This window comes from Lissotriton vulgaris, chromosome 7, assembly GCF_964263255.1.
Source record: "Lissotriton vulgaris chromosome 7, aLisVul1.2, whole genome shotgun sequence".
Lineage (NCBI taxonomy): Eukaryota > Metazoa > Chordata > Amphibia > Caudata > Salamandridae > Lissotriton > Lissotriton vulgaris.
Genome location: NC_141695.1, coordinates 1129220567 through 1129244646, shown reverse-complemented (window position 1 = coordinate 1129244646; position 24080 = coordinate 1129220567).

Here is a 24080-nt window from a genome sequence, read left to right as displayed (position 1 = left end):
TACTCCCTCCTCTAATGTGTCCCATTCTTCTCTTTACTTTCCGAAGTCTGTGTTTATTTATCCTGGTTCTCTTTCTATCCCTATCTTGCTTGCATTTTCCCCTCAATTCTCCGTCTGCCCTGGTCTTTACAGGTAGCCTTTTCTTGTTAAATCAGTTACGTTTATTTCACCTCTTTTTTTCCTCGACCACTTTTGGTTTTAAATCCCCTCACCCCCATCCCCAGTTTCCTTCTTCCTCTCTCTACCTCGTCCCCTGCTCTCCTCCGCTCCTGTTTCCCCTCAGCCCTCCAATGAATCCCCTGACTCGCCTCCCTGCCACCCCTTCCCCACTCCCCTCCTCGCTGGACATTGCACCAAAATGATGAAAGATGCAGGGATTCCGTCGAGGCATGAGGTGTGGGATCTGATAAATGGCAAACAGGCAGTTTGAAGCTGCTGGATTTGCAAAAGGCTGGAGTTTTGGGAGATGAAGGCCTGAGGTTTCGGCTCGCTTTTCGTTTTGTGTGTAATTGACTCATGGGCATCCTGTATTGTAAGCATCCCTACAGGAAGACTCGCCTAACGATCAATACATTGCTAGTAAAATTATTCGTATCAATTATATAACCTGACATAGACGGGCCGCCACTGTACTACAAGCATCTGTGATACAACTTCAAATTATGACCACCCTTTTGCACAATTCGGCGAGGGGCACTAAAATGTCACCTAGGTCAGTTGGCCTAGATGGGTACACAGATGGTGGACTCATATCTGCAAAATACAGGTCCTGAAATTCAGTCACATCTTTTAGTGGTATTGTCCCAACAGACTCATGCGCTCTGTAGGATCAAATACAATCCCCAGAAGTAGGAAGTCAAACTAGTATGGAAGGAGCTTTGTTACTAGTACTATAGAACAGCCTCCCGTCTCATATCAGGACCATCCTATCCCTGCTTCAGTTCAGGAAAGAACTTAAAACATGGATTTTTAACAGCTATGATTTTTATCAATAGAGTGTTCTGGTTGTAAACTCCGGTTTCAGCTAGCACCAAGACACCCTTGGGTATTCATGCGCTGTATAAATTGCATTAACATGCCACAACTGAGTTATGCTGGGGTGGGGAGGTGAGGCAGGCCTTGCATATGCCCCCCCCCCCCCCTACACATCAGACCCACATTTCACTTTTGGCATGCTTCTGTGTGGCACATGTTCTTTATAAGGCTTATAGGAGTCTGCCCTAACAGACAGTACAGTTTTCGTGGCCATGGATGATAACACGTCTCACATGCACGCCCCAGCAATACACGCAGGCTGCTCTTAAGGCTTTACGCGGATTCATTTATCCAATCTGTAGTGCTCTGTATAACTCCAAGGCAGGACTCAAAAGGGCGCTTGCTACAGTGTCCCAAGACCTGAGTTCATAGGTAAAGACCTACCCGGGTGATGGGGTCGGGAATTGCTAATCCCCTGGTCATCCCTAAAATAAAAAAACACGGCTGTTGTGGAAATATACATGTTGTGACACACAGGTGGACACTAGAAAATTGTTCACCTAAATCCCGTGAAGGGGAGAGAAAGACCTGTGAATGGTACATATATCTCCCCTTGCTGCCAGCTGACCCTAGCACATATAATCATTATATCCCCCAGTGGTGTTGCCTCTCACTCTGCAATCACCTTGAACCCTCATTTGGGCAGCATCTTGTACTCAACGCATGCCCAAAAGACATGCAGGCACTGTGAAGCAGCCTTTGAGCGGCCATCACTCATGCATAAATACCTAAAGTGCATACATAAAGGCTGCTGCTACACAACACGCTTCTCAAGTTGACAAGAGGTACCTCACGTCTCACAGCCCCTGTTTGGAGATTCACGTTGCATCTCGCATGGAGTACTGTCGCTATACAGTGCATACGTCTTGTTTGCGCAGAGTACATCGTTTCATGGACGCGTTGTCATTCTGGACCTTGCAATTTTCAGTTAAGTAGCTCGAGCATCGGATGAATTTGGGTGGGTTTTCATTAGAATATTCATCTCCTGTTGACACACAGTACAAAATGTGTTTTCGGTGGGCTGTCATTGAACATCATGAATTTTGAGTTGACAATGCATTAGCAAACTGTGGGGCATATTATCAAGAAAGCTCGATACATTATCGCCGCTTTTATCGGCAGGAAACTGCCGATAAAGCGGCGATAATGGCCTTGATAATATGCTCTATGAATTCCAATCGAAGTCCATGTTAGATGTGAACACATCTGACTTGGGCTTCGATTGGAATTCATAGAGCATATTATCAAGGCCATTATCGCCGCTTTATCGGCAGTTTCCTGCCGATAAAAGCGGCGATAATGTATCGAGCTTTCTTGATAATATGCCCTAGTGTCTTAGGAAGGCTTTCATTACTTAACGTCCATTTTAAGTTGACATCCCTTATTATATGTTATAGATGAACTATTGTTACATACCCTGTTTGTAAGGCACAGGATATGTTTTAGATGAGCTCTGCAACTGGTGATCCCACTGTAGACCATGGTATGGGGAACAAGCATTGGCATAGCAAATAGGTCTCGCCTTTGGGATCTTATGAGTGTTTAGCTGTGCAACAGTTGATGTTGTTGCACCAAGGATATTATGCTGGATAACTAAACACTTATAAGGTCCCATCGGCGAAGCCTATTGGCTATGCCAATGCTTGGTGTATATGAAAGGGAATCCTGTACAAAATCAATCCTTACAGGCATATGCCTCTTTTGTTGTGTGCTGCAGAATGCACCGCACATGAAAAGAGGAAGTGATAGGGAGAACTGAAGGTATTAATCCTTGTCTCTCCTCTAATCTATAGGTGCCAAATTTTTATGTTAACCCAGTTGTACTGCCTTAACAAAATCTTGGTTTGCATCAAAATACATGGATGGATGGCTGAGAAAGCCCATTCTGTACCCATGTAGCATCTACCCAATGCAGTGTAACACAATGCAGCATTGCGTTATTATTTTTACAATGCAATGCAAGGTGACGAAAACCAGCCCTTGCGTGGCTTTGTAAATCTCGGCTAGTATTTTGCTTTGTGACTGGGCCCAAAAAAGTGGTACAACCATTACGTAAAATGTTAATACACCTGGGCCTATATTTGTATGTATTTAATCGTTCATAAAACCACATTAATGTTCTCCATGTACTGCAGAGCTCTACCACACCTCTACAGAGGGAGGGAGACGGGAATGAAGAAGGGAGTATGTGTTATTTCCAACCACAAACAGGGAAAGTGGAAAAATAAAGTTGAAGTTATTAATGAGCATTTCCAAAGTTGACCCATTTTTTCTAATGAAATATGGATTCAGAATTTCTCAAAAATGGAAAGACTGAATCGAAAGTTAAGCAGAAACCATGCAGTGTTGATGGCTGACTAAGCATTGTGTTTCTGCATAACCACTATTTTAGCTCTGTCCCTAGCTTTGGCAGTGATAATAGAGCGCGCAGGTCACCCGACTCAGTTTACCATACTCACCTGGGCCAATAAACAACATATGAGGAGATTTAATCAGGTAACCTGTGCTCTTACTCTAATCAGTGATTTATAAATTTCATTTAGGACCTATACCATTTGTCCTACCAATCTTTGTCATCTGTACCTAAAGTCCTAATGGATCAAAGGTGTTAGAATAATAGGTAGAATAATAACATTTGCACTCATAAAATAACCACAACTCGGGAAAGGTTTAAACTCTTTATCTAAAATCTTTAAAATGTCATAATCCAAGCATTGAACAATAGAAAATTCTCAATTAAGAAAATAATGATTAGGATGAAAATATGCAGAGTTTTTATAAAGCAGTCTTTAGGCATTTGACATTAGGGGGAAAGAGAGAAGGAAACAATACAATGACATACCCACATTGAATATAAGTACTTCATGTCACGTGAGTGTGACAGACGCATGCACAGTAAGAAATCCCGCGTAGCAGCAGCCATATTAATGCAAGCGGATTTTCATTAGTAAAAGCACATATGCAGGCTTCACTTAGATGTCATATAATGCAATATTAATAGGACAAAACTTGTGATTAGTATATTAACGTTATGTCGAGAGGACTGAATACAAGCAAGTCGCATTACGTTTAAATCCTTGCTCCATCAGTGACATTGTCCGCGCATTTCTCCAACTCAGAGTGCAAAACCTAATCTGTGAGCGCAGACATTTTATTCTTGGTTAACAGAATTATGATCAGCAGAAATTTGAACCCTCGGAAATTAGGTAGATCAATGGACAACACGCCAGTTTGACAGACTGTCAAGTGAAGGTTTGGCAGGTAAAAAATACGGAAAGTACATCAGGCCAAGTGCTCTCTGCCACCAGAGCCAAGATGATCTAAAATACACTCCTCCGTGCTCCGCACTGTAACTAGAGAAACAGGTGGATTTCCAAGGCAAAATGTTTGAAATTAAATTCCAATCTGCAGGGAAGCAGTAAGTTTACTGTGGTTCATGGAATGCTATGTAATTGTCAACTACAGTTTGCCATTTTCTTTTCCCATATTTGAGACATGCAGATCTGGTGAAATTTGAGGATTTGTGGATTGCACTGTGATTCCCATTTACGTTTCAGAGTCAAAAAACATATACTACATGTACAAACATAAGCTTGCTGCTGTCTAGGTGTAGGGTTTTTAATGAAGACATGAAGATTGGCGCTCAGGCTAGTTCGCTTTGTGTCTGTTGTGCTTCAAATGTGTACGGTGCTACCAGATCGGGGGAAATACCCTGTAACCCCCGTAAATGTGTGAGTCAACAAACCCGCACCAATAATGAGAACACTGTCCCGGACACACGTAATGAGGATAAAACAATGGTTAACGAATCTCGTATTGCACTGATATCTGTGGTCAACACAGAGTGTTATTCAAATGTATTTAATGATGCAAAAACGAAAACCAACCAGCCCCACGTGTTTCGTCACATGAGGGAACTACTCTGTGACTTCTTCAGGGCTGTGTGGCATAGCAGAGTATGATGTCGGTGTCAAGAGGCCAGCACGAAAATCCAAACCGCCCGGGGTTTTGGCGACGACCAACTAATCAACGTAGCAGAACTTGCTAGGAGTGGATCCTAAAGTTGTGGCTCCTGTGGGACAAGGCTGTAGGGAGTGCGGTGTAGCCACTGATTGGAGGCCGACCTCTAACGAGTGTGACATGTCTGCATACGAGAATTGGTGATATGTGAGCAGCCGTGGGGAATACTATTAAAATCTGTACAGTGTCTCACGAAAGTAGAAGGGCGGGTACGCCGTTCTGTAAGAGCTGATCTCGAGTATCTGTGCTGTGGGAGGGAAGACACTGGTTCTGTATCGGTTCCGCATCCAGTTTGGATTCTCGTGCTGGCCTCTTGACACCGACATGATACTCTGCTACGCCACACAGCCCTGAAGAAGCCACGGGATAGTTCCCTCATGTGACGCAACATGTGTTGGCTGGTTGTTTTTCATTGTTGCATCATTAAATACATTTGAATAACACTCTGGTGTCGACCACAGATATAAGTACAATACAAGATTCATTAACCATTGTTTAATCCTCAGTACGTGTGCCCGGGACAATGTTCTCTTATGCTCGCTGCACTACATTTGCTGATAAGGGAATTATAAGGAGAGTTACATGGACTCCATCGACCATCCAAATAATTAACTGTGCACAGATCTGTAAATTTAGGGTGGTTTAAAGCATTGTGCAAGTAATTTCCCAAGCTGAAAATGAATGTAAAACTACCCCTTAAAAAGGCTAAAACTAATGCATTAAAAAGGTGGGAAATTCGAGACACATCCACATATAACAAGGGTGTATAATCGTAGCATGTGTCAACTGGGAGCAAAGTTTTCCCGGCCCAGAATATACTTACAATGAGTTTCCCAAAACTCTTTGTGAATCAGGCCCTGGGCCCGGAATGCAGCCTGCTGGGATCCTCTTGACTTTCCAAAGTTTACTTTTTCCTCACTTGGCCCAGGGGAAGTGTGGTTTCTATGAGACAATTGAGGTGAGCATTGATTGCTCCTGGGCATGTTCCCACTCCACAGAGATGCCCATTCCTGACCCTGTTGTTGTGTAGAGTTCGCCTCAAGTCAGGCCCCTGCCGACTGCGCTCTCTCCCTGCCTTTTCACTACTGGCAAGTGTGGCAAATGTGCTTAATTCGCTTAACCAGGGCCCTGCTTACATGAATGCATTCCTTCTGTAAGGCGTGATTGAGAGCCAGTGGTCTGTTATTATTCCGGGGCAGATCAAAGCTGGCCCCGCCCTGCGTGAAATTGGGGCACGGTCAGGTGCTCCCACGCCAGCAGTCCCAATTTGCTTTAGATTTCCCACAGCCATTTAGGGCTCTACTCGTGACTGGGTGTGCATAAAGTCGATTGGACATAGCCTCATTTCGTGTTTGATTGCACACTGTGGAAATCGCCACTTTCATGCCCCAAGCTAAATAGAATGCTCACAGCTAATCTGATGCGCATTGCCAAAGGCACTTCCAGAGCAATACAAAAAGAAAATGGGTCTGTTTGCCTTTTAGCCTTTGTTTAACTGCCCCAGTATGAGGCACTGACAAGGCAAGTGTCTTCCCAAGGATGCGTGCATCCAAAGAGCCCCAGACAACTACTGTGGCTTGAAGGCTCAGCGGGGGTTCCCCGTCCCAATTCCAAAGTGAAATTGCAACTCCAAAGCACCTTACTGAATAAAAGCCTAGGTTAATGATTCATTTTGGGAAAGTTGGTACATTTTCAACTGAATTGTGCGTGAGGAAATCTCAGCCGTAAGAAAACTGGGCGCACTGAAACTGCAAAGCTAATCGTTAATTTAAATCAATTAGTCACGTGTTTTCAGTCACTTGACGTATTAATGCCCGTGCTCCTGTTTCTCCGTGTTTCCGGTTTGACCACACAAAGGAGGCAAGGAGAGATAAAACGAGCAGCTCGTTCGGTCAAGTTGACTTTCTTGTTCCGTCTTCAGAAAATTAATCGCCGGAGTACAGTCAACCGGGTATGGCCTTCCAGAGTTATCAACTTCCAGTGTTTCTGTATGTACCTTTCTTGGGATGAGCTTACTGCCGATCCGAGTTTTTCTCTCAAAGATGGGGGATGACGATCACGACTTTTATTTTGGCTCTTTTATTTTCTTTTTATTAGTTAGGCTTCTGTTCTGTCCCAAAGTTGACTCACATGCGGGCCTGTTTATGAGTGGGCCAAATGAGACGGAAGTATTAAATGCCGCCACAGCGGAATCAGGTATTTACCATGTGTAGTACTTGCGAATTCCACGTTTTTAGGTCGCGCCTGCGAATGCAGGGGCGAAAGCCCCTGCTGTCGCAAAGCGATCTATTGTGATCATTTCAGTCATTTCCCTTTCAAGGAGTAGGCAGAGGAGACAACAGACTGTCACGCGCATGCAGCCGGCCGGAATCGGATCAGGTCACGCGCTCCGATCCCGGCCGGCTGTTCACAACACATGCACACATGCACACGCAGGCACAGGCAGGCACACACACAGACAAGCACACACGCAAGCAGGCACACACGCAGGCACAGGCAGACACACACGCAGGCACAGGCAGGCACACACAGACAGGCACACACGCAGGCACACACGCAGGCAGACACACACGCAGGCACAGGCAGGCACATACACAGACAGACGCACGCACGCACCCCCCACCCCCCCCCCCCCCAAACTCACCGGGCTCTTTTAGCGTGTTCCGTGCACCCGCGTAGCTAGGGGGAGGGGGGTTTAGGGTCGGTCTGTTCAAATGCTATTCTGGTGATTAGTGTCTCTGACGTGACCTTACGCTGCGTCACGTGAGTGCTGTATCTGCGCTTCTCCTGGAGATGAGTATTTCCCGTTCTGTGCATGAATATACTCTTAGTTCTACAAAAAGGATTGTTTATAGTGCATTGTGTACATAGAGCAAGCTGCATACTTTTCTAGCCTATACGTCACAATCGCTTCCCTTCTGCCTGGGACAGACGCACGCACGCACCCCCCACCCCCCCCCCCAAACTCACCGGGCTCTTTTAGCGTGTTCCGTGCACCCGCGTAGCTAGGGGGAGGGGGGTTTAGGGTCGGTCTGTTCAAATGCTATTCTGGTGATTAGTGTCTCTGACGTGACCTTACGCTGCGTCACGTGAGTGCTGTATCTGCGCTTCTCCTGGAGATGAGTATTTCCCGTTCTGTGCATGAATATACTCTTAGTTCTACAAAAAGGATTGTTTATAGTGCATTGTGTACATAGAGCAAGCTGCATACTTTTCTAGCCTATACGTCACAATCGCTTCCCTTCTGCCTGGGAGTTTATTAGAACCAGAATTTCAGAAGACATCACTGCAAGGAGTCTTTGATTAGGAAAGCCATCTTCCCTGTTCAGCGGAGAATAATATCTGTGCATCATGGAGACGAGGTTAGTTATGAGGTTTACGATTTTCTGAACGATTGCGAACAAAAAATTCCGATTGGAGGAGTTGTGTGCTATTCCGTACCTCCTGTTGTCGCCCCAGCCTGACACCTACCTCTCCACATCCTGCCCAAGTTATGTTCCAGATTCAGAACTCTAACGTTTCCCAGTCCTATTATTCGTTGGATTCTGGGACGATTCTATAATTAAATAAACTGGAATACAGATCCCAGAATCCAAAGTAAAAAAAAAAAAAAGATAAGCCACTCGTGCGTGGGTCATGTTGTTTTACCGAAACATGTCAATTTACAGAGAACTCTTCTTGGCCCCCATACTTGGAAATGCTCCTTTAACCCTGGGCTTCCGCAATCGCGTATTCCTGGGGCCGCCACTATTGTTATATGACCAGGACGGTTATATTTTTATGTGAAAGCAGAAAGCAAGTAAAAAGGCAGAATACGATCCCTTTTAAAAAAACATCAAAGTCGAGAAGAAAACACTACAGAAGTGTTTAAGAGCTTTCCCAGAATGTTTAATAAAGCGGACAGGGGCAGAATTGCCAAGCTAACCAAGAATCCCCTGCGATTTTAAAGCAATTCTTAACCAGGTACCTATGCCTTGCCTTTTTACAAACTAAAGACCTGGAAAGGTCGGTATTTTTTCCCCTGAGAATGTGAAGATCTAACACTGACAACCAGAAACCCATTACTTCTGTTCTTCACCCCTCTTTCTTGTTACAGTCTTACAAGTCAGGATTTTGGAAGCATTACAGCCAGGTCCGGCCAAAAGGAAATAATGACACAGGGAGCTGCAATCACACGTGACATTTTTAATGAATATTGGCATTATACAGCAACCAAATTGGAGAACTAATGAAGCAGAGGAAGAAGCAATGCCCAAGGCACCTGCCCCAAAACAAACAACCGAATCTGTCAGTTGAAACTGACACTGGTGTGTGGGAGTCTTGAACAGACATGAAATGGGCAGATCGGTTGACACTAGATGACACAGTGTCACAAACATCCAAGTAATGGGAAACGGCATAGGATTAACAGCCTTATACATTGGGAGGAGATGTAGCTTAATGGCCGGAGCTCAGAGAGCTGCCGATTTAGAATTTTGGGAACCAGGTGCGTGTCTTGACATTGGTTGAACATCCGCCCCACAGCTTTGCAGTTGCAGATTCAGAGTGCAGATTCAGAGTGCAGATGCAGAGTGCAGATTGTGAGTGCAGAGTGCAGATTGTGAGTGCAGATTGTGAGTACAGAGTGCAGAGTGCAGATTGCAGATTCAGAGTGCCGAGTGCAGGTGCCGAGTGCAGGTGCCGAGTGCAGGTGCCGAGTGCAGGTTCAGAGTGCAGGTTCAGAGTGCAGATTGTGAGTGCAGATTGTGAGTGCAGATTGTGAGTGCAGATTGTGAGTGCAGATTCAGAGTGCAGATTGAGAGTGCAGATTGAGAGTGCAGATTCAGAGTGCAGATTCAGTGTGCAGATTCAGAGTGCAGATTGTGAGTGCAGATTCAGAGTGCAGATTCAGAGTGCAGATTCAGAGTGCAGATTCAGAGTGCAGGGTGCAGAGTGCAGGGTGCAGAGTGCAGGGTGCAGAGTGCAGGGTGCAGAGTGCAGATTCAGAGTGCAGATTCAGAGTGCAGATTCAGAGTGCAGAGTGCAGATTCAGAGTGCAGAGTGCAGATTCAGAGTGCAGAGTGCAGATTCAGAGTGCAGATTCAGAGTGCAGATTCAGAGTGCAGATTCAGAGTGCAGATTCAGAGTGCAGAGTGCGGATTCAGAGTGCAGAGTGCAGATTCAGAGTGCAGATTCAGAGTGCAGATTCAGAGTGCAGATTCAGAGTGCAGGGTGCAGAGTGCAGGGTGCAGAGTGCAGGGTGCAGAGTGCAGGGTGCAGAGTGCAGATTCAGAGTGCAGATTCAGAGTGCAGATTCAGAGTGCAGAGTGCAGATTCAGAGTGCAGAGTGCAGATTCAGAGTGCAGAGTGCAGATTCAGAGTGCAGATTCAGAGTGCAGATTCAGAGTGCAGATTCAGAGTGCAGATTGTGAGTGCAGATTGTGAGTGCAGATTCAGAGTGCAGATTCAGAGTGCAGATTCAGAGTGCAGATTCAGAGTGCAGATTGTGAGTGCAGATTCAGAGTGCAGATTCAGAGTGCAGATTCAGAGTGCAGATTCAGAGTACAGATTCAGAGTGCAGATTGCAGATTCAGAGTGCAGGGTGCAGAGTGCAGATTCAGAGTGCAGATTCAGAGTGCAGATTCAGAGTGCAGATTCAGAGTGCAGATTCAGAGTGCAGATTGTGAGTGCAGATTGTGAGTGCAGATTGTGAGTGCAGATTGTGAGTGCAAATTCAGAGTGCAGATTCAGAGTGCAGAGTGCAGATTCAGAGTGCAGATTCAGAGTGCAGAGTGCAGATTCAGAGTGCAGAGTGCAGAGTGCAGATTGCAGATTCAGAGTGCAGATTCAGAGTGCAGATTCAGAGTGCAGATTCAGAGTGCAGATTCAGAGTGCAGATTGTGAGTGCAGATTGTGAGTGCAGATTGTGAGTGCAGATTCAGAGTGCAGATTCAGAGTGCAGATTCAGAGTGCAGATTCAGAGTGCAGATTCAGAGTGCAGGGTGCAGAGTGCAGGGTGCAGAGTGCAGGGTGCAGAGTGCAGGGTGCAGAGTACAGGGTGCAGAGTGCAGATTCAGAGTGCAGATTCAGAGTGCAGATTCAGAGTGCAGAGTGCAGATTCAGAGTGCAGAGTGCAGATTCAGAGTGCATAGTGCAGATTCAGAGTGCAGAGTGCAGATTCAGAGTGCAGAGTGCAGATTCAGAGTGCAGATTCAGAGTGCAGATTCAGAGTGCAGATTCAGAGTGCAGATTCAGAGTGCAGATTGTGAGTGCAGATTGTGAGTGCAGATTCAGAGTGCAGATTCAGAGTGCAGATTCAGAGTGCAGATTCAGAGTGCAGATTGTGAGTGCAGATTGTGAGTGCAGATTCAGAGTGCAGATTCAGAGTGCAGATTCAGAGTGCAGATTCAGAGTACAGATTCAGAGTACAGATTCAGAGTGCAGATTGCAGATTCAGAGTGCAGGGTGCAGAGTGCAGATTCAGAGTGCAGATTCAGAGTGCAGATTCAGAGTGCATATTCAGAGTGCAGATTCAGAGTGCAGATTCAGAGTGCAGATTGTGAGTGCAGATTGTGAGTGCAGATTGTGAGTGCAGATTGTGAGTGCAGATTCAGAGTGCAGAGTGCAGATTCAGAGTGCAGAGTGCAGATTCAGAGTGCAGATTCAGAGTGCAGAGTGCAGATTCAGAGTGCAGATTCAGAGTGCAGAGTGCAGATTCAGAGTGCAGAGTGCAGATTCAGAGTGCAGATTCAGAGTGCAGATTCAGAGTGCAGATTCAGAGTGCAGAGTGCAGATTCAGAGTGCAGAGTGCAGATTCAGAGTGCAGAGTGCAGATTCAGAGTGCAGAGTGCAGATTCAGAGTGCAGATTCAGAGTGCAGAGTGCAGATTCAGAGTGCAGAGTGCAGATTCAGAGTGCAGATTCAGAGTGCAGATTCAGAGTGCAGATTCAGAGTGCAGATTCAGAGTGCAGATTCAGAGTGCAGAGTGCAGATTCAGAGTGCAGATTCAGAGTGCAGAGTGCAGATTCAGAGTGCAGATTCAGAGTGCAGATTCAGAGTGCAGAGTGCAGATTCAGAGTGCAGAGTGCAGATTCAGAGTGCAGAGTGCAGATTCAGAGTGCAGACTGCAGATTCAGAGCGCAGATTGTGAGCGCAGACTGCAGATTCAGAGTGCAGATTCAGAGTGCAGAGTGCAGATTCAGAGTGCAGAGTGCAGATTCAGAGTGCAGAGTGCAGATTCAGAGTGCAGATTCAGAGTGCAGAGTGCAGAGTGCAGATTCAGAGTGCAGAGTGCAGATTCAGAGTGCAGATTCAGAGTGCAGATCCAGAGTGCAGAGTGCAGATTCAGAGTGCAGAGTGCAGATTCAGAGTGCAGAGTGCAGATTGTGAGTGCAGAGTGCAGATTGTGAGTGCAGAGTGCAGATTGTGAGTGCAGATTGTGAGTGCAGATTCAGAGTGCAGATTCAGAGTGCAGATTCAGAGTGCAGATTCAGAGTGCAGAGTGCAGATTCAGAGTGCAGATTCAGAGTGCAGAGTGCAGATTCAGAGTGCAGATTCAGAGTGCAGAGTGCAGATTCAGAGTGCAGATTCAGAGTGCAGATTCAGAGTGCAGAGTGCAGAGTGCAGATTCAAAGTGCAGATGCAGAGTGCAGTTAAAATGTTGCTAGGCTAGGGCTTTAAAGACACCCCAAACGTGGAAAAGACTGCTGTTTTTCTTTGGTTTTGTCCAATCTTGTCCATACGGTCACGCCTAGTATTTTTTTGCAACTATCTTTTCTCCTAAAACATTAATATGCAGGATTGCTGAGGGGCCTCCCCTGTCAGTCCTCGTGGTTGTTTTTTGTGAAGCCCCTGCAAGAAATGGCCATAAAACAATTGGCTGTTTCAGTTGTCTAGAAACACCACAGATTCTACTTGACCTGGGCGTGCTCCATGACTTGCAAGTGGAAGTTCACAGACAACTACATAAAAAAAAGCATTTGCAATGCAATAGGTCTCGCATTTGCGAGAGTTTAACCTATTGGCATTGTAAATGACAATGCCTTTTATTTATGTTTTAATAACCAACACATAAATAAAAGACATTGCCATTTACAATGCCAATAGCTCAAACTCTAACAACTGCGAGACCTATTGCATTGTAAATGCTTGTTTTACTTGGAAATGGAACGTAACATTGGGAATCGGTCTTTAAAGTATCAATTTCACGTATTTATCCTTTCTTCTGGTGCTTATTCTCAGACACATATTGGCAGGTTTGATCTGCTGTAAACTGTCACGAAAAACAGAGAGTGTGCAATAATTATAGCGCAGCCCAGAATTCTGATCCCTGCACGCGCTGTTGTGTGCACGGGGGTTGGAACTCGTAATCGTAATCAAGACAAAGATGGATGTCCTCAACGTCACTCTCAGGGGGACAACAAAGCGTGCAGCCCCTGCTGTTAGTGTTTTACCGTACTTCCAAATGCAATTCTGGTATGTATGTATGTATGTATGTATAGGCATTTATATAGCGCACTACTTACCCGGAGGGTCCCAAGGCGCTTCGACCGCTGCCAAACCCTTCCTGGCTTCCCTGAGAGATGGTCCCTTAATGGGTATCTCCAGGGTGAGACCAGGCATCCCCGGCGGTCTGGTGGGGCCGTTAGTGAAGATGAGGCAAGCTGATGCCCAGAGTTGCCGAGTGTGATCGCTGATCAGAGTGGGCACCGAGGCGAGAGAATTATCGAGTCCGCTGACCCTGGTCCAGAAACCTGAAACCTTGGCTCTCCAGGCATTCAAAGCCAAGTGGGAGCGCATGTTATGGGTCAATGAGTCGCAGTGCTCATCCCGTGGGGACCAAAAAGAAACATATTGAGCACATTATTTTCTTTTGCCCAATCTATGTGACTCATAGGAGGTGCTGGACATTCCCGCTCTGTCGAATTTTGGTAATTAGGGAACACAAAGAAGCACTCAAGATTTAGAGCCATGATACATCTCTCGTTTTCTGATGGGTGTGTGGAAAGTAAGGCGTAAGATGAGCACTTCCCATGTAAAATTGTATAGCAGCGATCTGTAAAACAGTAGTTGAAATAACAGGAGAATAGGATGTGTAATACTTATTTGTAGAATGAAGGGACCATTTTAGAGTATTTATATATTTAACCATTAGTGGGTGACCAATCTATTTTACTGTGTACAACTTATGTACCGAGGGATGTGCAGTTATAGGACTAACTGACTAAGCAACTATGTTGAGGAAAAACCTCAGACAGGGAGATATCAGGTATTTCATGATATATTGCATAAAACTACCCTGTTGCTGGAGCCTGCCTAATAGTAAGGAGTCATTGGCTATCCTAATGTTTACAACATTGCACTTTACATATCATATAACATAACCTGGTTTTATTGTATGTTTTTTCTATCTCATGTGCTTTTATGGCTTACAGCCGAAATAACGTATTATTAATTGATTGATTAGTATTTTTACAATGGCCACTCAGCTAAGCAAACTACCCATAGCTAGCATGGGATCTCAGCCCCTAAACCCAGGGCAGATGATGTCATGTCTGACCCATGAAGTGGATGTTTGGTGGATTGCCACGTCATCAGCAGGGGGACACTAAAGGAGACAGCCCCTTAGTGTGTCCTCACTGCCCAGGGATAGTAATTAGGTCTTGCTGACTCAGCGCATGCGCTGCAAGATATTTAGTCAGTGGCTCTTCGAAGTGCTTCCAAAGGCTGTTGCTGGCCACCAGCTTTCAATTACGTGTGCGTGAACGTGCGTGCATGCAAAGCAGCCATCTGTCTTATGTAATGGCTCATTAAGCCTTACAATGCTCCTCCACCCACTCTCTCTCTCTGCTCTCACTACCCCTTCCCTCCCTAAGCCTTCCAGCGCACACACAACTCCCGGGCTCTGTTCCTTGCGTGCGGCCAATGCTTGTTTTTAGTGGATGCATGTTTTAATATATTACTTATTAGACCTTATATCCATCCATTCTTGTAGGTGTTGAGTGAAAGGCTAAGTCTGAAGGCTTAATTAATACAAGTCAGTAGTGCGTAATCACAGACCTGCATCCCGCTGGCTCCTCCAACGCAGAGCTTCGCTTGCTGGCCCGGGCCTCCCTCACACATGGCCCCAATGGCTTCTTTTGGTTAGTTAACCCCAGTGATGTCTTCATGTACGTTCTCAGTGCTTTCGCCTCATGATATTTTCAACAGATTATGGCTGTATATTATTGCAGTGCAGGGGAGCCATCTAGAGACATGCTTACCTCTTTTTAGTATCAGGTTTTTTCCAGTTCAAATCTTGCTCCTTCATTAAAAGATAATGAGCCGACTAACCATAAGACTTAGACAGCTGGGCATATAAAAGTTCTCGTAAGTAGAGTCAAAGAGAAAACACATTTCAGTAGTATGATCCCTTGTGGGGAGCGGCTTGGGTCATTCATCTATATGTGGAAATAAAAAATAGACTGCGAGTAAAAAGCAAACCCAAGAACAGCACAAAATACATAAAAAGGTGATGCAAAAATGTTCTTTACACTAGCACCAGATTACATTACACATTTTTTAAATCGTCAGCTCTGCCCATTAGTTTTAATTCTCTCAGTGGAACAGGTGGTCTCGCTTTGTCTGATGTTTGATTGTTCCAAGAATCGTCCAGTAGGTTGTGAACTCACGGTCATCGAATAAAGTCATTCACACGCCCTGTCCTCTTTCAATCAATCAATCAGAGTACTTGTAAAGCGCGCTACTTACCCGTGAGGGTCTCAAGGCGTTGAGGTGAGGGGGTGCCGCTACTGCTCGAAGAGCCTGATCTTGAGGAGTCTTCTGAAGGCGAGTAGGTCTTGGGTCTGCCGTAGGTGAGTAGGGAGGGTGTTCCAGGTCTTGGCAGCGAGGTAGGAGAAGGATCTGCCACCGTAGGTTGTTCATTGGATGTGGGGAAAAGCGGCGAGGGAGAGGCTGGGTGAGCGGAGCTGGCGAGTCGGGGTGTAGAAGCTGAGTCTGCTGTTCAGGTAGGCTGTACAAAAGGGGATGATGGACGGAGCGTTTGAGCAAATCAAACACTCACCGCCAGTCAACTGATCTGGGTTTAATTCATCACCATTCTTTAGCTCATTCAGCCATCCCAGTTCAGACATGGCCATATGTAAATCAGTCTGACCCTGTGCCTCATGGGAACAGTCCAGCCCGAACTGCCAAGCCATGTCTTCCCTGGACCAGAAACAAGCATCCTGGGACCGGTTTCGGATTCATAATCCTCATCAACCAGGCTATCTTGAATCCAGTGGCCAAGTGAGCAAGGGACTCACGTCTGAACATACCCTGCCAACTTACGGCGAACAAAGCAATACAAAAGGGGATGATGGACGGAGCGTTTGAGCAAATCAAACACTCACCCCCGGTCAACTGATCTGGGTTTAATCCATCACCATTCTTTAGCTCACTCAGCCACCCCAGTTCAGACATGGCCATATGCAAATCAGTCTGACCCTGTGCCTCATGGGAACAGTCCAGCCCGAACTGCCAAGCCATGTCTTCCCTGAACCGGAAACAAGCATCCTGGAACCGGTTTCGGATTCATAATCCTCATCAGCCAGGCTATCTTGAATCCAGTGGCCAAGTGAGCAAGGTTTTTTTTTTAGGCTATCTTGAATGCAGTGTTTTCTTCAGGCTATCTTGAATCTAGTGAGTCAGGTAGGCTGGTCTGGCATTGTGGAGTGCTTTGTGTACATGGGTGAGGAGTTGAGGGTGATCCTTTTGTCGTTGGGGAGCCAGTGTAGGTCTCTCAGGTGGGGGGTGATGTGGCTGCAGCGGGGGACGTTGAAGATCAGTCGGGCAGAGTCGTTTTGGATGCGTTGTAGTCGTCATAGGTGTTTGGCTGGGATTCCTGCGTAGAGTGCGTTGCCGTAGTCCAGTCTGCTGCTTACGAGGGCCTGTGTCACCGTTCTTCTTGTTTCGGTCGGGATCCACTTGTAGATCCTGCGGAGCATGCAAAGGGTGTTGTAGCAGGAGGAGGAGACGGCGTTGACCTGTTTAGACATGGAGAGGGAGGAGTCGAGGATGAATCCTAGGTTGCGTGCATGGTCGGTGGGTGTCGGTGCTGTAGCCAGTGTGGTCTGCCACCAGGAGTCGTCCCAGGCTGAGGGGGTGGGTCTGAGGATTAGTACCTCTGTCTTGTCCGAGCTCAGCTTCAGACGGCTGTTCCTCATCCAGTCGGCGACGGCCTTCATTCCCTCGTGGAGGTTGGTTTTGGCGGTGTGCGGGTCCGTATGAGCTGGGTGTCGTCAGCGTAGGAGATGATGTTGAGGTCGTGTTGGCGGGCGACTTGTGCGAGGGAGGCCATGTAGACTTTGAACAGCGTTGGGCTGAGGGATGCCGCTTGAAACTGCTTGTCTTACTCGTACAAAACTGCATGTCGTCTGTTTCTCAAACTCTCTATGCTTACTAATAGGTTTGCTCACTATTTCAACAAACTACGCATAACCTCTTTTTCAGATAATAGTAATTACCTAAATGTACTCTTTTTTTTAGAAATGACCCTCAAACGTTTAGATTTTGCAAAAAACATAATTGGACAGCCCAGAATAACAATCGTGTTTTCACACAATTACTGTATCTAGTTGGCAGCTCTGAACAAATTTAACAATTCGAACACTGCACTTAAGTGCATTTATTGTTTTAAAATGTGCAATCAAATACACAATTGCTTACATGTTACTGGCAGCTAGGTGTCCTTTTTAGTGTAATGGTTTATCACAACTATTAGTTTGGGTGTGTCTCTGAGGGTTATTTGGAAACCTTCTATCCCCCACTTTGACACCTACTCCTGGCCAAGCCATGAAAATAAAAGACGTTCCTGATGGCCCCCTAAGAGAGCGGCTCACTGCCACTCTCCATTGTTTAACTAACTAGCATTGGCATAGCCAACATGCAGCCCTTTAAAGAATAAACATCATAACGTAAAATATTGCATTCTGAAATCATGGTACAGCATATATAGCCATGGCAACAACCATCTTCCTCTTTTATTAGCTGCTCCCTCATATCGATAAGTACTTGCTCAATACATGCTCTGAATCTTTGCTTGGTTATATTTACACTGTTTTATACATAGATTATTAAAGTTATGCATACTGCTTGTTTATTTAGATTTTGATGGAGCCATTTCAATTTATGGAATGAACTCTTAGCTTTGTTTAAGGTGTCTGATTGTATTTACTCCCACAGTATACCCTTTATCTTTGTATAGGATTCCTTATTAATGGGTTTATTTGAACTTGTTACAGTGGAAATGTAGAGTTTTTTCACCCATACATTGCGATTTATTTTGTTCCTCATACAGAGCAACTTGCTTTAACAAGCATTGGCATAGCCAATAGGTCTTGCCTTTGGGACCTTACAAGTGTTTAGTTATCCAGTGTTGGACAGGCCACATGAAGGGCCGCTCTCCCCCGGCCCAACCAGGCCTGAGCCCAGTCCCGCAAGTACCACACACCACCATTGCACGACCTCCGTCCCCTCAGGGACCCCTGCCCTCGAGCCTGCCGACCTCGTGGGTCCGATCCACTGCCGGCCCACGCGCCCAGCCTGGGGCGCCATCTTGGACACTCCACCACGAGGCCGCCTGGCCCCCGATCGACCTCAACCCTGGGCCTGGCCCGGCCTCAGACATTCCGGCACCACCCTCCACCCAGGAGGTGAGCGGGCTACTTGACAAGTCAATGGGAGAAAGAGGTGCCGATGGCTCTCCCCCACCAAGTGCCGCTCGCCCATCGCCTCCCCGGGCGCTGGCTCCACCCCCCTGCTGGGTGTCTGGACTCCCCCATCCCGGACCTCCCGACCTCCAAGTGCGAGGGTCCGGACATCAAAGCACGCCAGCCCTATAACTGGGGCAGCTCCAGAGCAGGAAGGCAGTTGTATCTTGGAGTCGAGAGACGTAAAGAGGAACTCATCCTGGACGGACTACTGGCGCTGCCATAGCTCTGTCCTGTGCACCATCGTCCTGCCTGTTGGCGCTGCCACAGCCGTCGTAACCTTCATCCTTCATCGTCGTCGGGATCTGCTGGCGTGGCCGCGGACCGTTGTAACCGTCATCTTCCACCGGGACCTGCAGGCTCCGCCGCGGACCGTCGTCCTTCCTTCATCCATCTCGGGACCTGCTTGGCTCCTCCACGGCCCGATCATCTAGAACGCCGAGCTCGAGGATTGAGAGCTATTTTGTACTCATTGGTAACTAAGACTGTCCCGCTACCCCTTTCCTAAACCAGAGACTAGAACCGAGGGGACCCCTGAGTCCAGACCTCCTTGTATCCATCATCGTAACCTAAGAATTGCATATAAAGTCTCGTTAACCTTCAACCTTGTGTGGTGTCCGTCTGTGGGGGGGGAAGTTACTTATCTGTACAGTCGTTGGAGACGGCTCTCCCTGGAGACCTCTCCCCGTAACCTCGGCCGACCCTCCCGGTCCGTCTAACATTGGTGGCAGCGGTGGGATCCGAATCACCGCATAAACGTACAGAGAGTAGCTCACCCCACGACGAAGTCACAATGACCACGAAAGAGAGCGGATCAACCGAGAAATTCCAAATGGAGAAATTGGAGGAGTACAACCATCGTGAACTTAAACAATTCTGCATCGAACTGGGTATCGCTACCACCGGACTGAGTACCAAGGACGATTTTAAGCGTGCCCTAGAATCTTGGGCAGAAACCGGGGCTGCCGGAACCCCTGATCAAAGCACCGTAGAAAAAACGACCACGCCACCCGCTACCCTGAGGCTGTTCCTCTGCGAACTGTGACAGCCCCGGTGGTCGGCCGGGCCCTGATGGGGATCTTCTCCCGTGTGGGCTTCCCCCGAGAAGTCGTCAGCGACAGAGGCACGAACTTTATTTCCAAATACATGAAGTCCCTCTGGCAACAGTGCGGGGTCACCTACAGATTCACAACCCCCTATCACCCTCAAGGGAACGGACTCGTTGAGCGGTTCAACCGCACGCTAAAGGGAATGATCGGGGGGTTGGAAGAGCCCCTCCGTCGCCAGTGGGATGTGCTGCTGCCGTGCCTCCTCTTCGCGTATCGAGAAGTCCCCCAGAAATCCCTGGGCTTCAGCCCATTTGAACTGCTATATGGACACCCAGTGCGAGGGCCGCTCAGTCTCGTCAAAGAAGGCTGGGAGATGCCTCCGCTAAAGAACCCTCCAGATGTCTTCCGGTACCTCCTCACCCTCCGCAACCAGACCCGGCGGTTCAGAGAACTAGCGAAGGCCAACCTAGAGGCCAGTCAAGAGGACATGAAAAAATGGTATGACCAGAATGCCTCATCCATTGAATTCGAACCTGGCCAACAGGTATGGGTGATGTCCCCCACTGAGCCATGCGCCCTGCAAGACAAATGGACGGGGCCCTTCAAAGTAATAGAGCGCAAGGGTCCTGCCACTTATCTCATCGACATGGAACCCTCCCGGAACCCTCTCCGGGTCCTCCACGCTAACAGACTAAAGCCCCACTTTGTGCGAACAGAGCTCAGCCTCCTGATGGCCACAGACACTGGGGTTGAAGAAGACTCCGAGCCTCTCCCTGACCTCCTACGGACTCAAGAGCAAGACGGCTCCGTGGATGGGGTCCGGCTCTCAGAGGCCCTCACCAGAGAACAACGCCAGGAGTGTCAAGCCCTCCTATCACAGTTCGCCAGCCTGTTCTCCCTCACCCCGGGTGTCACTCCCTGGTGTGTGCACGATGTGGATACCGGGGACAGCCCCCCTATCCGCCACCGGGCCTACCGCGTGCCAGACCGGGTACGGGCCTGCATCCAGGAAGAAATAGCCAAGATGCTCACGATCGGGGTCATCGAGCCCTCAGACAGTCCCTGGGCCAGCCCTGTCGTACTGGTCCCCAAAGCAGCTGCCCCCGGCACCACACCAGAACTCCGGTTCTGCGTCGACTACCGGGGCTTGAATGCGGTCACCAGAACAGACGCGCACCCCATCCCCCGGGCAGATGAACTAGTCGACCGAATGGGAGCTGCCCGCTACCTCAGCATCTTCGACCTGACAGCAGGCTATTGGCAGATCGGCCTCACACCCCGGGCGCAAGAACGTTCTGCCTTCTCCACCCCCGATGGCCATTATCATTTCACGGTCATGCCCTTCGGCATGAAGAATGCCCCAGCAACATTCCAACGGCTCGTCAATCAGGTCCTAGCGGGGCTCGAAGGATTCAGCGCCGCCTACCTAGACGACATCGCTGTCTACAGCCACCATTGGACCGAGCACCTCCACCACCTCCGAGCGGTGCTGCAAGCCCTTCAGCGAGCTGGCCTCACGATCAAGGCCAGCAAGTGTCAAATTGGGCAAGGGTCTGTAACCTACCTCGGACACCAGGTGGGAAGCGGCCTAGTGGCCCCGCTACAGCTGAAAATTGCCGCCATCCAGGCCTGGCAGCCCCCCATCACCCAAACCGAGGTACGAGCCTTCCTGGGCCTCACGGGCTACTACCGAAGATTCGTAAAAGACTATGGTACCATAGTGGGGCCCCTCACAGAACTCACGTCAAAGAACCAACCCAAGAAAGTCACCTGGACCCCAGAGTGTCAAACTGCATTTGAACAATTAAAGACCGCATGTATTCCGCCCCTGTGCTCCAGGCCCCAGACTACAGCCGGGAGTTCGTCGTCCAGACGGACGCCTCCGACCAGGGCATTGGGGCAGTCCTGTCTCAAGTGAACACCGAAGGCCTTGATCAACCGGTGGCCTTCATCAGCCGGAGACTCCTACCACGGGAGCAACGCTGGAGCACCATAGAGAGGGAAGCCTTCGCTGTGGTATATGCCCTCAAGAAGCTCCGGCCCTACCTTTTCGGCACCCACTTTCGGGTGCAGACCGACCACCGACCCCTGCAATGGCTGATGCATATGCGGGGGGAGAACCCAAAGTTGCTACGCTGGTCCATCTCCTTGCAAGGTATGGACTTCACAGTCGAACACCGGCCTGGGCCAGACCACGCCAACGCGGATGGCCTGTCCCGGTTTTTCCGCCTCGACGAGGAGAGTCCCCAAGAGGATGGGTAACTCTCCCCGCCTTCAGCTGGGGGGGACGCATGTTGGACAGGCCACATGAAGGGCCGCTCTCCCCCGGCCCAACCAGGCCTGAGCCCAGTCCCGCAAGTACCACACACCACCATTGCACGACCTCCGTCCCCTCAGGGACCCCTGCCCTCGAGCCTGCCGACCTCGTGGGTCCGATCCACTGCCGGCCCACGCGCCCAGCCTGGGGCGCCATCTTGGACACTCCACCACGAGGCCGCCTGGCCCCCGATCGACCTCAACCCTGGGCCTGGCCCGGCCTCAGACATTCCGGCACCACCCTCCACCCAGGAGGTGAGCGGGCTACTTGACAAGTCAATGGGAGAAAGAGGTGCCGATGGCTCTCCCCCACCAAGTGCCGCTCGCCCATCGCCTCCCCGGGCGCTGGCTCCACCCCCCTGCTGGGTGTCTGGACTCCCCCATCCCGGACCTCCCGACCTCCAAGTGCGAGGGTCCGGACATCAAAGCACGCCAGCCCCAGAGCAGGAAGGCAGTTGTATCTTGGAGTCGAGAGACGTAAAGAGGAACTCATCCTGGACGGACTACTGGTGCTGCCATAGCTCTGTCCTGTGCACCATCGTCCTGCCTGTTGGCGCTGCCACAGCCGTCGTAACCTTCATCCTTCATCGTCGTCGGGATCTGCTGGCGTTGCCGCGGACCGTTGTAACCGTCATCTTCCACCGGGACCTGCAGGCTCCGCCGCGGACCGTCGTCCTTCCTTCATCCATCTCGGGACCTGCTTGGCTCCTCCACGGCCCGATCATCTAGAACGCCGAGCTCGAGGATTGAGAGCTATTTTGTACTCATTGGTAACTAAGACTGTCCCGCTACCCCTTTCCTAAACCAGAGACTAGAACCGAGGGGACCCCTGAGTCCAGACCTCCTTGTATCCATCATCGTAACCTAAGAATTGCATATAAAGTCTCGTTAACCTTCAACCTTGTGTGGTGTCCGTCTGTGGGGGGGGAAGTTACTTATCTGTACAGTCGTTGGAGACGGCTCTCCCTGGAGACCTCTCCCCGTAACCTCGGCCGACCCTCCCGGTCCGTCTAACATCCAGCACAATATTCTTGGTGCAACAACAAGTGTTGCATGGCTAAGCACTTATAAGGTCCCAAAGGCAAGACCTATTGGCTATGCCAATGCTTGTTTTTCTGTGGCCACCTGGCCTAGGAAGGTAGCCAATGCCAGCCCGAGATTACGCCTCCTCATTAGTCCCAGGTTTACAACGTCACTTCCGGGAGACAGCTGGGGTACTTAGGCGGGCTCACCACCTGGATATTCATCTTTTCGGTGGCCAGCAGTAGAGGAGCAGAAGTGGTGTTGGGTCGTTTAAACAATGGAAGGTGAGCTTGTCTTCTTAGCACCAGAGTATTTACATTGAGCTGGATGTGCTTGTCGGGTATGTCAACCTGTACCCGAGTGGGGGAATGTACGGGAAAATTGGTCTCTTGCCTTGGCAATTACGTTTGTGCAGCTTAGTGACTTCTGCCTCTGCTCCGGCTTCAAATCCATTCCAAAGTCAGAACCCGTTACCGTTCCCCATGTTGGAGAACAAGAGTTTTGATTCTGACAATTCCCAATGATTGTGCCTGAGGGGGGAGAAAGATTGTGTACTTGGTGCAGTCTTAGAGCTAGACTGGAGTAGACCATTTGTAGAAGGAGTGGTTAATGGGCACCAAGTGTCATTTCTCGTTGACACAAGAGCTACCTGTTCCACTTTTAGAACAGCGGAAGTCACAGACCTATCCCTCTCGGGAAAAAAGATTCAAGTTGTAGGTGTTACAAATAAACAAATAACTAATCCAGTTTCGAAGACAGTTCCGGTAATAATAGGTTCATGTGAGGAGGACCATCAATTTGTGGTATGTAATTCAAGTCTTGTAAATTTGCTAGGAAGGGATCTTTTGTGCAAATTAAATTGTACTATTTCCTGCACACCGAATGGTGTTGAATTTTAAACGCATAAAAA